Source organism: Psammomys obesus, unplaced genomic scaffold (assembly GCF_907164565.1).
Source record: "Psammomys obesus unplaced genomic scaffold, mPsaObe1.curated_primary_1811, whole genome shotgun sequence".
Classification (NCBI taxonomy): Eukaryota; Metazoa; Chordata; class Mammalia; order Rodentia; family Muridae; genus Psammomys; species Psammomys obesus.
The window spans coordinates 4,699,168-4,706,140 of NW_026591643.1; positions in this window are offsets into that span (position 1 = coordinate 4,699,168).

Below are 6,973 nucleotides of genomic sequence, written 5' to 3' on the forward strand. Positions count from 1 at the left end.
AGGGATACATAATGAGACCCTGTCTCCAGAAAAAAAAAAGTTTAAAAGTATGTCAAATCATGTTATTATAGTTATTTAATATGTATGTTATATTGCTATACATAAAGCATGGTTTAAAAACTGTTTAGATAAATCATTTGAGCCAGTAAGATGGCTTATTGAGCAAAGGTACTTGAGGCTAAGACTGAAGATGTGGGTTTGATTCTTGAGACCCATATGGTGGGAGAAGACAGACTCACAAGTTGTTCTCTGACCACACACAGAGTACAGCATACTGGCTCCCTCCACAGGCATGTACACACGAGCAATAAGTAAATACATAAATAAATAATGCCAAAAATGGAAGACAGACAAAAGTGGTGAGCCTTGTTTCCATCTCAGGAAGCTGGACGGACAGCAGAGTCAACCAAGAAAAAGAGGGGAGGACATTGCACAGCCAAGAGCAGAGACAAATGAAATGCATAGCACAGCACAAAAATGCCAACAAAGGCACAAGTATTTTTAAAGAAATAATAATAATCAAACTGGATGACAGTGAATAATGAAGCACACACCTGTAATCCCATCACTCAGGGAGGCAGAGGCAGGAGGATCTCAGTGAGTTCGAGGCCAGCCTGGTCTACAAAGCCAGTCTAGGACAGCCAAGTCTCCACAGGGAAACCCTGTCTCAAAAAACTGAAACAATTAAATAATAAATAAGTATATAAAAATAATGGTGGGGCTGGAGCGATGACTGCGCAGTTAAGAGCAAGTTCTTGCTCTCACAGAGAACAAAAGTTCAATTCCCAACACCTACACCAGGCAGCTCGCAACCATCCATTACTCTAGCTCTGGGGGATTGACATCCTCTTCATACCTCCAAGGGCACCTTCCCAGTAGAAAATTATGAAAAGGCACATTGTTAGACTTATCCAGTTGGGCTCCATTTAGATGAGCCCAGTTTTGTCAAGGCCAAAAGCAGTGTGATGAGGAGCCAGGTGCATCTGCGTCTTGTCCCTGTAGAAGGTGGCAGTGGGGATAATGAGGCTAGAATCACTTCCCCCTCTGCTTCAGATGCTGTGATGAAAAGGCAAGAGCTGGCTTTTGGGTGAGACCATTCGCTTGTATAAATACCAAACTAATCCACAGAGAGAATCGAGAGCACAAAGACAACCAGTGTCAGAAACCAAAAGGGGACTCTGCTATGAATGTTGTGGACATTAAAAAACAATATGTGCTTAGAAATGCCTTTATGCTAATAATCTGAACTTGGCCCCATTCAGAAATGTGCAGACAAATCTGTTCAGACACTCAGTTAGTGAAATGGTTAAGGGAAATGAGTAGATATCTGTGTAACTGCATATCTGTTGAACAAGGTGGATTTGCAGTTGAAAACCTCCCAACAAAGGAAACTCTTGGCCCAGTGGCCCTCACTGGGGGATTTTCCAAACACACACACAAAAAAGCAGCAATATTAGTCTTTGACAAACTCAGAGCTAGAGCCAGAGGGAACATTTCCAAATTTGTTTAAAATCATTATTATTAAATAAATGAGCCCCTAATATTCACTTCTTACAATGGCATCAGATGAAAAGAAAATGGCAGGTCAGTATCTCTAATGAATACAAATGTTAAAATCTCAAGGAATTGTCACACAATCAAACACAGTGAGATATAACACATAACACTTGAAGATTAATGGTGTAGTTTAACACGCTGCAAGAAAAAAAAAACAACCCAATAAATACTGAAAACAACTATAAAACATATTATTCATGATTAAAAAAATAATAAGTTCTGAGCAACAAAGTATACAATGGACACTCCTTAACTGAATAAATGTTATCTGTACAAAATCTAAGTTTAACATCCTACTAAATGATTAAAATAACTCCTTCCATGACCACGATTCAAACTGCTAAAGTTTTCTCTTGGTATCCTTGAGAGATTGGTTTCACTGACGCTCTCCCATACCAATACCCATGGATACTCAAAGTCCTAACAGAAAGTGCACAGGATAGCTGAGAACTTGAGGTCGCCCTGGGTTACATGATAAGATCTATTTGCTAAAGACAGAATTTATGAAAGATACGTAAAAATGGCTCATTTGCTATGGTAAGAGAGCATCAGAGGCAGTTAAGACAACGCAAATAAGAATGGAGAGCTAGTGCTCATGAGTTAGGAAAGCCCATGTTTCCTGCCAATTGCGTGAAGATTCAGTCCATTGTGATCAATGCTCCCGTAGGGACTTAGGAAGGAAAACGGACAAGTTGGTGCTGAGGCCACATGAAAATGCAGCCGTCTCCAGCACAGTGTGGAGAAGGACAAAGCTAGAGAATGGATAGCCCTAAATCTCAGACAACGTAAGGCAGGCCTTGAGGCCTAGGCCTGGAATCCTGCTTATGGAGAGGCTGAGCTGGGAGGGTCACGTGCTAGAAGGATGCAGACGGAGTGGCGGCTATAGCTCAGCAGGCCGGTGCTTGCCGAGCAACCAACGGCCCTCAGTCCAACCTCGGAACCATGGTAAAACAGAAGGGAACCAAACAGCACACTGTGTGTGACGTTACGCTTATTCAGTGTGGTGTAGGTGCGAGGGCAGGTGGGTGGAGCAGAAGAGCCCCCAGGCTCCTGTATGCATGTGTACCTGGTTGATGACAGGAAACTGGTTCATTTTAGCCCATTGGGCACACTTGTCAGGGCATCCATGTTCCCATCCCTTAGACTACCCACAACATCAATGCATAAGAAAAACCAAGTTCACAGAAAAACCTAGATAATGTCTTTACGACATTGGAAGCAGGCAAAGATTCAAAACAGTTCACACACGCACACAACCACCAAGCATAAAAATAATTGGTGCATTGGGCGTATTGGAATTAAATTTTCTGTTCTTTAAAAGTCTCTATTTAAGAGAGTAAAAAGCAAGCCAGAGACTGAGAGGAGGAGTCACTGATAGATGTCTGACCGCATATGTAGGATTTTTATGCAGCCCTTTCTCAGGCCAAGAAATAACCTAAGAGCCCGGCTTAGAATTGGCAACAAATGCCAGCTTTGGTGACACATGGCTTTGATCTCAGCACTCAGGAGACAGAGGTAGGAGGGTCTCTGTGAGTTCAAGGCCAGCCTGCTCTATATGGCAAGTTACAAAAAAAGTGGTTAGAACTGGCCATAAAATTGAGACTAACATGATACCCAAATCACCAGAGCAAGGGAATTAAAACTGTAACATGATGCCGCAGGACATGCCTCAGAATGAGCATAGATCTGCATGTAATGATGTGTGGCGTGTTCACATGTTGCAGGTGAGGATGGAAACACTGCCACGGTTAGTGTTTCTGCCTGATGACATGTGCTAATGCTAAACATATCCATTTTCCACTGTCCCGCACACGTCCACCAAAGAGCGTTGCCAGGAGCATTGTAGCAGCTTTAGAGCTCTATCAGCCACCTTCCATCACACGCTTCTCCCTGCGTTCTCGTGCCTTCATCAGCACTGTCTCCACAACCCATCACCTCCCACGCTCTCCTCACCAGTGGTCCCACAGCCGCTCAGCCACGGCAGCTCCCGTCGCCACTCTGCCGTCCTCTTGGTGTGCTCACCAATGCCATCCTTTGCAGCCCGTGCTTACCCATTCTAGAAGGGTGAAGATGACAGCCCTCCATGGCCTGGTCCCCCAGGGAGAGTGCTGCTAGCTGCCTGTCTACAGCTAGGGCTGACTCTGTGCCCTCCCTCCCCAGCCAGTCTCTATTCCCTTGAGACAGGGAGAGGCAGAGGGAAGCTGGAAGCTGAGTGGTGGCTGGTCCTCACTGGGCACTGCTTCAGGCCTCACTAGAGGGCAGCAGAGCACTGTGCCAGCATGGCCTCGGGTCTGGCCACAAGGGAGCTTTGTCAGGTAGGCCCTGTACTTTCTGGGCACCTTTACTTCAGCTTTTGCACTGACAAGGCTGACAGCTTGGGTCTAGGGAAAGAGGAGAAATGGACACTCAAGATTCAAGGTGGCTCTTTGAGGGTGTGACAGAGCAAATTTGAGCAATACAGGGGCTCCCTATCTCCTCTGTAGCTCTAGCACTGTTCTCCAGGAAAGGTCCCACCCCGATTCTCTCGAGTGTCTGAGTAAAGTGTAAGCCATCTAGCCTGCGACCTAATGCCATTTGGCTAGTTCACCTGCTGACTGTTCCTGTCCCTCGCTTTCACCCTGCTCTTCCAACCTCTGCTGTTCCAGTCCTCATGCTGCCACCATGGCCAGGACCTCTGCCTCCCACCTGGTTGGTGATGGCCCTGCCTTGTAAGTCTTCCTGTGGAGAGCCTCCAGTCACCTATCAGGCTAGGTTAGAGGCTTTCTCTGGAGTCTCACATTCTCCTGATCTCCTCTCTATCAGTCCCAAGGACACGGGGTTGAGGTGGGGTGTGCTGATGGTGGACAGGGTTATGACCTCTGAGCCAGCATGGGGACAGAATCAGGGACAGTGGGTGGAGGAAGGGAAGGAGCCAGGAAGGAAGCAATGGGCTGGTCAGGAGAGTTGGAGGTCCTGCCTCCCTCCCTAGCCCATATCTCCTCCGTGCTTTTCTCCTGCACTAACCACAAACCTTGGACTTCATAATGTAAGGATCCATCTGGGGACTCTTTTATCATGGAGATCATCTGCTCCTGCTATAGAGAGCCCTCAACTGTTCCCAGAACAGGAGACATTCTCCTTGTGGGGAACAGCTGGCCTCTCAACCCAATCACCTTCTGCAAATTTAGAATTCCCAGAGGGCTCTGTTCGATGCAGGCCCACCCATCCGTCAGGGTCCTTGTTTAGTGCCACACTCCTCTGACATGGGACATAGGGAGGCTTGTTCCCTTTGGTTAGGAACAGAAATGGGGCAGTCTGGGCTCCCTCTGCTGCCCAGCATGTCGCTGGACAGAGTGGGCTGAAGAACAGTCAGTATGGGAGTTTCCCCTTCGATGCTGCTGCTCACTTTGCAGCTCACACAAAACTCCAAGCAGGCCCGGGAGCAGGCCTGCTCAAGGCCTCTGGGAGATGGGCCCACTTACTGTGATTCCTCATAAAAGGAATAAGCTGCAGGACTCATGACATAAAGCCCTCCAGAGCAGGAACCACGTGGCTGTGGCCAGTTTTCAGAAAGAAACCTGAATATGCTGTGGTGCTGGCTGGGAAAACACCAACGGCCTCACGCAAAGGGGGAGAGTCATGGTTGGCACCCTGGCTGTGCCTCACTCAGGGGATCTTAGCAGCTATGTCAGGATCCCACCAGACAAGGATCTGTGTGGGGGCAGCGGTCAATTCCACTGCCCCAAACAAGACCCGCTAGCCCCGGCTGCTTGATAGAGGGACGAAAGTCTGGCAAGGGGAATAGTGGCACCCTGAAGATCTGGCTTTGGCTTATTGGTAGCGATAGGCCTCTCTGGGTTGTGGGGGAATGAAAGATGAGCCAGAAAGAATGTCCCTGGCAGTAATTTGACTCTCATAGTGATGACACTTCTGGTCAAGGATGCTTAACAGTATGCTGGACCGTGCTTGTTCACCACGGATGCCTCTGTGTTTGGAAACCTCTGTTTCCAGCTGTTGATGAAGGGTGCTTGTTCTGTTTCCATTGAATTAACTGAAACAGCCAGTGTATCTGCTTTACAGATGGGGAAACAAAGACTGAGCGTCTAAGGAACTTGTTCAACATCTCAGTGGTAGAGCAGGGATCAGAACTTGCGTCCTGACCCTGTTTCCTGAAGCCTTTTCCCACAGAGTGATTGGAAGGCTGTAATTGGATACCTGAAGTTTCCCTTTTAGACACCATGGCATCCTGAGTTGATTAGATGAGAACTTGCAAAAGTAGGTCCTCTCCTTCCTCCATGTGGGCTCAGGGATCAAATCTGGCTCTTCTGGTTTGGCAGCAAGCGCCTTTACCCATGGAACCATCACAATGGCCACCTTTCTAATGTACCCCAGGTGGACCTCAAATTCACTACATATTGGAAGATGACATTGAACTCCCAATCTTCCTGCCTCTTTGCCCCAAATGCTGGGATGACCAACCTGCCCTGCCATGCCTGGTTTGAAGTGGTGCTGGGATTTGAACCTGGGCTTCAAGCATGCTGGGTGAGTAGTCTGCCAACTGAGCTACACCCTCAGCACTATGTCTGTTTTTCAGTCCACCCTGCCTTCTGCCAGGGCTGCTCTTCCTCACGAACCATGGCCCTGGGTGCTGGATTCCCTCCTCTTCTTTTCAGCTGTGAATCTCTAGGTGCACTGAGCAGAACCTGCAGAGGCCCAGCAATCCTGCAGCCCTCTTCTAAACGTGTCCTTCCTCTAAGCTTCCTTGGCACAGGTGATGGGTGTTGTGTTGACCTGAATGATAACTCTATGCCTAGGACATGCAGGGCCACAGACCTATGATCCGTTGGCTGTGTCATTGTAAGCACAGAAAGGTTCCCAAAGACAGTCCATGCGCTCTTCTGTATCGACAGGTGGATCAAATATCTGCTTCATAGAACTCCAAACCCTTCTTTGGGCTTCTCAAGACTCATAGGAGACTGAGTGGGTGCTCAGGGAATGTCTGCTGAAATCTTCAAGCAGCCAGAACTGAATAGCAGATACCAAGGGAAGACAAGGGCTAGAGAATCCAGAGAGGCTTCCTAGAGGAGGGCAATACTGGGATAGGCCTGAAAACACAACGAGAAACTGGGGCAGCAGAAGAATGAAAAGCATTTCAGGGAGGGAAGAGCATGTGCAGAGGGCCAGGGATGGGGGAAACAACCAGAACCGCTGCTCAAAGAACAGGTGAATGTGACTGGTGGGGTTGAGTTCCTAAGCGTCAGCTTCCTGGGAAGTCAAGGGCCCATGCCTGGCTAAAACCTGCTTCCCTTCACCCTTCCAGACAAGCCTCTGCTCTTCTGGGGGTCTAGCCTCCGTACTGACAGACAGCGGTCCTGGGACTGTCTAGGAACAATCACATCCTCTGCTGGGCCTCTGAGGGTGGCTTCTTCTCCCACCC